This window comes from Oncorhynchus keta, chromosome 1, assembly GCF_023373465.1.
Source record: "Oncorhynchus keta strain PuntledgeMale-10-30-2019 chromosome 1, Oket_V2, whole genome shotgun sequence".
Lineage (NCBI taxonomy): Eukaryota > Metazoa > Chordata > Actinopteri > Salmoniformes > Salmonidae > Oncorhynchus > Oncorhynchus keta.
In genome coordinates, this window is record NC_068421.1 from 11789113 (window position 1) to 11798339 (window position 9227).

Here is a 9227-nt window from a genome sequence, read left to right on the forward strand (position 1 = left end):
TCTCTCTCTGTGTCTCTGTCTCTCCCCATCTTTTTCCTTTACGCTATCTCTGTCCCCACACACACACACACACACACACACACACACACACACACACACACACACACACACACATTCCTCTACTCTGCTCTCCATTCGATCAGTGCTTATTATGGTCTGTTAAGCAGATGAGTCAGTCTCCTACCATGCAACCATGATAATCAATGTGTCTGTCCCAGACTCAGACCCCATATTTTCAGTGTCCATCAGATAAAATAAGACTTTTAACAACTGGATACACACACACATACACACACAGGCCACACACCTCCCCAGGTGCACACACCTCCCCAGGTGCACACACACATACACACACATACACACAGGCCACACACCTCCCCAGGTGCAACACACCTCCCCAGGTGCAACACACCTCCCCAGGTGCACACACACATACACACACAGGCCACACACCTCCCCAGGTGCACACACCTCCCCAGGTGCACACACACATACACACAGATACACACACAGGCCACACACCTCCCCAGGTGCACACACCTCCCCAGGTGCACACACACATACACACACATACACACAGGCCACACACCTCCCCAGGTGCACACACCTCCCCAGGTGCAACACACCTCCCCAGGTGCAACACACCTCCCCAGGTGCAACACACCTCCCCAGTTGCAACACACCTCCCCAGGTGCAACACACCTCCCCAGTTGCAACACACCTCCCCAGGTGCAACACACCTCCCCAGTTGCAACACACCTCCCCAGGTGCAACACACCTCCCCAGGTGCAACACACCTCCCCAGGTGCAACACACCTCCCCAGTTGCAACACACCTCCCCAGGTGCAACACACCTCCCAGTTGCAACACACCTCCCCAGGTGCAACACACCTCCCCAGGTGCAACACACCTCCCCAGGTGCAACACACCTCCCCAGTTGCAACACACCTCCCCAGGTGCAACACACCTCCCCAGTTGCAACACACCTCCCCAGGTGCAACACCTCCCCAGGTGCAACACACCTCCCCAGTTGCAACACACCTCCCCAGTTGCAACACACCTCCCCAGGTGCAACACACCTCCCCAGGTGCAACACACCTCCCCAGTTGCAACACACCTCTCCAGGTGCAACACACCTCCCCAGTTGCAACACACCTCCCCAGGTGCAACACACCTCCCCACAGGTGCAACACACCTCCCCAGTTGCAACACACCTCCCCAGGTGCAACACACCTCCCCAGTTGCAACACACCTCCCCAGGTGCAACACACCTCCCAGGTGCAACACACCTCCCCAGGTGCAACACACCTCCCCAGTTGCAACACACCTCCCCAGGTGCAACACACCTCCCCAGTTGCAACACACCTCCCCAGGTGCAACACACCTCCCCAGGTGCAACACACCTCCCCAGGTGCAACACACCTCCCCAGGTGCAACACACCTCCCCAGGTGCAACACACCTCCCCAGGTGCAACACACCTGCACCTCCCCAGGTGCAACACACCTCCCCAGGTGCAACACACCTCCCCAGGTGCAACACACCTCCCCAGGTGCAACACACAAAACCTTGCCAACGAAGAGTAAAAGTTGTTGAGCGTTTAATGACGGCTATGTTTATGGCTTCATTATATCGGCCGATAGCTAAGTGCATCAGATCATTTTAATATTTGACAGTGTGTGTGTGTGTGTGGGTTTCATTACTGAGCACAGCAGAGTGCTGTGTGTGTGGGTTTCGTTACTGAGCACAGCAGAGTGCTGTGTGTGTGGGTTTCATTACTGAGCACAGCAGAGTGCTGTGTGTGTGGGTTTCATTACTGAGCACAGCAGAGTGCTGTGTGTGTGGGTTTCGTTACTGAGCACAGCAGAGTGCTGTGTGTGTGTGTGTTTCGTTACTGAGCACAGCAGAGTGCTGTGTGTGTGTGTGTTTCGTTACTGAGCACAGCAGAGTACTGTGTGTGTGGGTTTCATTACTGAGCACAGCAGAGTGGGGGAGGGAGGGAGAGAGAGAGCGGGGAGGAGATAGAGGGGGAGGGAGGGAGAGAGAGAGGGGAGGGAGGGAGAGAGAGAGGGAGGGAGAGGGAGGGAGGGAGAGAGAGAGGGGGAGGAGATAGAGGGGGAGGGAGGGAGAGAGAGAGGGGGGAGGAGATAGAGGAGAGACAGAGAGGGGGAGGGAGGGAGAGAGAGAGGGGGAGGAGATAGAGGGGGAGGGAGGGAGAGAGAGAGGGAGGGAGAGACAGAGAGGGGGAGGGAGGGAGAGAGAGAGGGGGAGGAGATAGAGGGGAGGGAGGGAGAGAGAGAGAGAGGGAGGGAGAGAGAGGGAGGGAGAGACAGAGAGGGGAGGGGGAGGGAGAGAGAGAGAGGGGGAGGAGATAGGGGGAGGGAGGGAGAGACAGAGAGGGGGAGGGAGGGGAGAGACAGAGAGGGGAGGGAGGGAGAGAGAGAGGGGGAGGAGATAGAGGGGGAGGGAGGGAGGGAGAGACAGAGAGGGGGAGGGAGGGAGAGAGAGAGAGGGAGGGAGAGAGAGAAGGGGAGGGAGGGAGAGAGAGAGAGGGGAGGGAGGGAGAGAGACAGAGAGAGGGGAGACAGAGACAGAGAGAGGGGAGGGAGGGAGAGACAAAGAGAGGAGGGAGAGAGAGAGAGAGAGAGAGAGAGAGAGAGAGAGAGAGGGGGTGAGGGGAGAGAGAGAGGGGGGAGGGAGGGAGGGAGGGAGAGAGAGAGGGGGAGGGAGGGGGAGAGAGAGATAAATAAAAAATTATATTGAATGTTCTCATTATCCAATAAAACGCTTGTCTTTCACTGATGAAAGACTTACAGATTCTAAAAGTCAGCAACAGCAGAGTTGCTGAAGCAAAGTGTCTTCACAGCTGAAAACCAATTGAATGTCATTTGCCTCAACAAGGAACACCCCAAAGTCATTACCGACACTTGCAGTTTCCCTTTCCAATTCGATCCTCTCCTCCAGACAGGAACAGGTGAAGCGAGAGGATTTACTTCGCCCAAAATCTGTATGTGAAAGTGTCGAGTTACTAGAGGCTAATTTGATCAAATAGAAGTTTCGTAATGTTTAGGCTGTTACAAATGTACTGATATAATTGGATTCACGTTGCATTCCGGCAACTTTGAGAAAAATGACTAAGTTGTGCATCATTGGCTACAATGGTTCCACCTGACCTAATTTGCCTTCAATCATTGAGGACATGTATTTCCGTTGTTTAGGGGGGGTCACTCGGCTTTCTTGACAATATAATAAATAATCTTTGTCTTCTCTCAAAAAGCCCCAGTGAGTCACGTGATAAGCTGCAACAGGTCATATGACTGAAGGGAAAGTTCCTTCTGATTGTACAAAATCGCAGAGGACTTAGCACAAACTCGTATCGCAGGTGCATCGCAGTTTGGGGAAATAGAGCTTAACGTTTTCAATTTGTTCTTATACGTAGACTCAAGTTCCTTGCTAGTTATTATCGTAGATTCAAATCTCTGCGTAGTGCTGTAAACAGGAGCGTGGTGTGACGCGATGAAGGTGAGCGGTGTGTTGTTGTGTGTGTTCCTGCTCTGGGTGGAGGGCTCCCAGGCTGATACCCCGGCCAACTGCACATATGAAGACCTGTTGGGCTCCTGGGTGTTCCAAGTATCGAAGGGGGGACAAGACAAAGGCATCAACTGCTCCATGATGGGTAAGAGCTGGAAATACGGAACGACCTCACGCTTTAAGCAATCAAGGAGGCTATGTAACAAACTTTTAATTGGTTCAAGTGTTAACTTGACCCGGTAGTCTATTGCCTTAGTTTGTAGGCTATTGATTTAGCTTTTGTATCGAGCATTGTGTCATTATTACAACTTTCACCTCTGCCCAATGTTACAATGTCTACCCGTCTTACTTTGCAATACAGAAGAAGCCCAACGTTTAATTGAGATGTAATTACCAAAATGTCTCTGTTTTTAAAAAAGACACCATTGATAAGTCGATAACGGTGCGCCTGGAGAAGCTATCTGTGGCTGTGGACGACCTGGGGAACACGGGATTCTTCACCCTCATCTACAATCAGGGCTTTGAGGTTGTCCTCAACGACTACAAGTGGTTTGGCTTCTTCAAGGCAGGTTTAAGCTCTCACTTGTTTCATTCAGGGTTCCACTTTAGTCGGTAACAGTAGCATACTACGATCTCTGTCAAGAGGTCTGGAACCCTTTTGGTGGATCAGAATTCCATTTAATCTCCAGCCTGTAGGCTACAGAAAAGACCACATCCTTGTTCCACCATATTCTATCTGCTACAGGATTGTTGATGGGACGTTGACATGCTGCACAGATGTTTCTATAGCAGCTCCCTGGAGAGGTGTGCTGTGACAGTGGGCACTGATTATCAAAGGGCTGCATCAGCTCTCACCTAAAGCCCATAAACCACTGGTTGAGAGGAACTATCATTGCTGTGATGGAAGTCCTCCTACCTTGTAGCCTTGTACATTACGTTTCAGACACATGGCTGGTCACCTTTCCTGTTATTGCAGAGTTGGTGGTTCAATCACTAATCTGACTTTTACATCTCAGTTGCTACATTGATATATTCAGGCTTGTGTTTCAAATATACTTTCAGTGTTGTGTTGATACTTTTTCATTTGGGGTTGTATTTCGTTTGGCTTTGTCACGTGACTTCCTTGTGACTATCAGGGGAAATGTTCAGTGTTGTCCCTCCTACATGGTTTAGCTGACGGCTGCACGTCCCTTGTACTTCCTTATTGAAACTGTCTGGACTTGTTTCAGCACAGTGACACACCACATGCTTCACTGGAAAAGCCCAGTGTTAGTTACTCATGGCTGCTGTTCATAACGCCACACTGTCTGCTCACTCTCTCATATTGAAAGTGTTTTCCCCACCTTTATTTAACCAGGGGGAGTCTATATACAATGTGTGCAAAAGGCATGAGGAGGTTATCAGGGTAACTGCCACATCCACTTGCATAAAACATCACTGACTTGTAGCTCTTGTGTTTTTGAATCTTTAACTCGGGCCATAAAGATTCAATATGTGATCGTCCTCTTTCTACACAACACACAGGGACGCCTCGTACAGACTGATTTTCTCCTCTCTGTTCCAGTACTCTGAGCAGGGCTCTGAGGTGACCAGCTACTGTGACCAGACTCTGCCAGGCTGGGTCCATGATTCTCTGGGAAACAACTGGGCCTGCTTCACTGCCAAGAGGGTTGTCCCAACACCCCTCGCTCCGTAGACACACACCGCTACCATCCCAATGACCTGTGAGTAGCCTCAGGGTTTAATAGCAGGCTTGACACTCTGTGCCCAGTAATAATGCTCTCCAATAATCACCTATGTTTTCCCATTAAAGTCCTATAATTGGCTAGAAGGCTATTTTCATCCATGGTCCCATTTTAGTGTGAGCATTGCTCATATTGAAAAACAAGCAGTCTGCTTAGTTTAGACTCTCTTACGTTGGCTGTCAGTCACTGCTCGTGTGTTGTGTGATTCATGTGTTCTGGTCTGGGCAGTGCTCTCTCCCTCTGGCTGTTCTAGTGCTCCTGCATTTGTTCATTCTGTTTCCTTCCTTCAGGCTGTGTAGGTCTGTTTACTCCTCTCCTGTGGGGATATATGTCATTCAAATGTATATTTATAAAGCCTGATTTTTACATCAGCCGATGTCACAAAGTGCTATACAGAAACTCAGCCTTAAACCCCAAACGGCAAGCAATGCAGAGGTAGAATCAGTTTTACGTTGGTGTAGGTCTGTTTACTCCTCCCCCAGGTTGGTGTATGTCTGTTTACTCCTCCCCCAGGTTGGTGTAGGTCTGTTTGCTCCTCCCCAGGTTGGTGTAGGTCTGTTTACTCCTCCCCAGGTTGGTGTAGGTCTGTTTACTCCTCCCCCAGGTTGGTGTAGGTCTGTTTACTCCTCCCCCAGGTTGCTCCTCCCCAGGTGTAGGTCTGTTTGCTCCTCCCCCAGGTTGGTGTAGGTCTGTTTGCTCCTCCCCCAGGTTGGTGTCGGTCTGTTTGCTCCTCCCCCAGGTTGGTGTCGGTCTGTTTGCTCCTCCCCCAGGTTGGTGTCGGTCTGTTTGCTCCTCCCCCAGGTTGGTGTAGGTCTGTTTACGCCTCCTTCCCCTCCCCCAGGTTCCTCCAGAGGTCCTACAAACACAACCTGGACTTCATTGACTCCATCAACGTGGCCCAGAGCTCCTGGAAAGCCATGGCCTACAGCGAACATGAGACCTACACTCTGCAGCAGCTAATGCACAGAGCTGGGGGAGCAGCTTCACACATCCCCAGGTACAGTCACTCACTTGTGACTCTATGTATTGAAACAGGAATTCAATTATTATTAAACTCATTTTAGCGAACTTCAGTCTGTCAGCTGTGAGATTTGTTACTTCTGAAAGAAAAGGGGGACAATCAGGGACCTAACTTTAGTTTAAGGGGGGGGGGACATTATATTTTATCCTGTCAAACACTCCACACAGCCCACCTGACTGCTCGGCGGCGTCCGCATGGTCCTAATGCACACCTTCGCCTCACTTTGCATCACATTCCAACGATCAAACTGGGGGTGACAAAAGCAATTTCATAATGTGGGAGGGACAGGTCCACAGTGACAGTTGTGCCCCTGGAGAGAATAGTCATGGCAGATGAGTCCAAGGCTAGAGGGTTCTGTTTTAGGATAATGGGACATGGTCTCTGGCCCCAACTCGTCTAGACTGCTCTGGTATGACGGATAGTAAGAGGCACTCTGTACAAGGGCTTACAAATGCCTGAGGTTTCTTTCTCTCTCAACCCCCAGCTGAGTTGTATTTCTCTCCACTCGTTCACTCCCCCCTCAGGGGTTTTAAAGGAATGGTTTGGTGTCAGAAATATGTTTAACTAAGTACAGTCATTACGGTGACACCAATCCATAGTGTGGGGGGGGGGACTAGTGATCACCTCAGGAGACCGTGGGGAAGAGATCACCTTGGTGGTGGTCAGTAGGTATGAAACAGGACTCTAAAACGGAGGTAGTACCTAAAGATGTTCAATAGGAACACTCATTTTGGATTCATTGCGAAACATGTCCATGGTGTACCCTTATTGTATGAGTCTATGCTCCTCCCCAGACGTGTTGGCCCCGCCCCTGTGACATCAACGCTAGCCAAGATGGCGGCCGGCCTCCTGAGCGCTGGGACTGGAGAGATGTCAACGGAGTCAACTACCTCAGTCCTGTCCGCAACCAGGGTAACGCACGCTGGGTCAAATGCCTACACTTGTCTATCGTGACTCTTGGCAAAATGTCTCCTCTCACAACCCATGTGTTTAATGTTCAGCCTTTCTGCTGTGTCTGAGGCCTTGGAATGTCCTCTACAGGACATACTGTACCACTGCCTGTCCTAGTTAGAGAACTGCTAAATCAATGGTTCCTCCTGGATTATAGTGGCCAACGTTCCCGTCTCAACCCACAGACAACATGCTCATGTGTAGTGATTGCGTCACCCTCCATGTGAAGCCTCTGGCCACATTTTCATCTCCAGCATAATAATATAATAATATATGCCATTTAGCAGACTCTTTTATCCAAAGCGACTTACAGTCATGTGTGCATACATTCTACGTATGGGTGGTCCCGGGAATCGAACCCACTACCCTGGCGTTACAAGCGCCATGCTCTACCAACTGAGCTACAGAAGGACCGCATAAATGGGCTTTTAGGATTAATTCCCACAGAACTCTAGTTGCAGGTTAAAAATGATCCACGGACTGCTTGACAGGGTGTCTGGTTCTTAGTGGTGGCTGATATTACAGTGAGGTTTTTGATTGGTTGTGACAGTGCAGTGTTTGATTGGTACTCTGTGGGCTCCAGCTTCGTGTGGTAGCTGCTATTCCTTTGCCTTAATGGGAATGTTGGAGGCTCGTGTCCGGCTCCAAACCAACAACACCGAGACTCCCATCTTCAGCCCACAGCAGGTCGTGTCCTGCTCCCAGTACTCCCAAGGTAATGAGCGAACACACTCTGCATAATGGTGTTTGTGTATTTCTCCCATATCTAAGCCCTCTTACTTCTCCTCCCTCCCTCTCAGGTTGTGACGGTGGTTTCCCCTACCTCATTGGGAATACGTCCAGGACTTTGGGATCGTGGAAGAGTCGTGTTATCCGTACGCTGGGACAGATTCCCGTGTGACGTTCCCGATGGCTGTCTCCGCCACTACACTTCTCGGACTACAGCTACGTCGGAGGGTTCTACGGAGGCTGCAGCGAGTCTGCCATGATGCTGGAACTGGTCAAGAACGGACCCATGGGGGTGGCCTTTGAGGTGGGACACACACACACACACACACACACACGTTGGTTTGAGCATTGGCTAGCTCTATATGAATAATGGCCAGTATTAGTTTTCTACGTCAAAATGGCCAGGTGTCTTCCTCACACTGTTCTCGTCCAGGTGTATCCTGACTTCATGCACTACAAGGAGGGTATCTACCACCACACAGGCCTCCATGACCCCTACAACCCGTTTGAGCTGACCAACCACGCGGTGCTGCTGGTGGGCTACGGCCAATGTCACGTCACGGGTCAGAAGTTCTGGGTGGTGAAGAACAGTTGGGGACAAAGTGGGCGAGGAGGGCTTTCTTCAGGGTCAGACGGGGTCTGACGAAAGTGTGCCATTGAGAGCATCGCTGTGGCAGCCAAGCCCATCCCTAAACTGTAGAGGGTACGGGGGTAGGAGGGAAAGGGTTAATCTTTAGGCATTTTCTCAATTGGAACCTAGCCTGAAGTCTACAATTGCATATAAATGTAATATTTTGAAATGGCTGGGACGTTGTCAGAGTGTAACTGTAAAAGTGTTCCCCAGGCTCGCTGGACAGTCTGATCCTTGCCAGTCAGATGGATATTTGTGAATGATACAAAGGGAACCTGCTATAATTCCCTGTAACTGGGATTTGTAGTTTTATTAGTATTTTGTAGTTAGTCTGGTGATTGATAGGAGGGCAGAGAACCTCTGCTCTTTATCTGTAATCTCAGGGAGACTGTCCTGTGATCTTAAATATATTCCTTGTTGCTAGTCATCTCTGTACTGTCCTCTCCTATCTCTGCTGATGCTGTAAATTGGAGTCTCCTGGGAATGTTGAAAGGGACTGGCTCATGCTGTTGGAAGGGATGCAGTATGATTCAATGTTGGTACCTTTTTTCTCACTTCAGAAGTGGTTGCCTTTCATTAGAAATGTCAGTTTTCCAATAATATCATATCATGCATGTTCAG

General features: G+C 50.2%; 1 pseudogene; it reads left to right on the forward strand.

The window, feature by feature from the left end:
- The first annotated feature begins 2901 nt into the window (after window positions 1–2901).
- LOC127920037 (dipeptidyl peptidase 1-like) lies at window positions 2902–8861 on the forward strand (annotated as a pseudogene).
- Window positions 8862–9227: the final 366 nt, after the last annotated feature.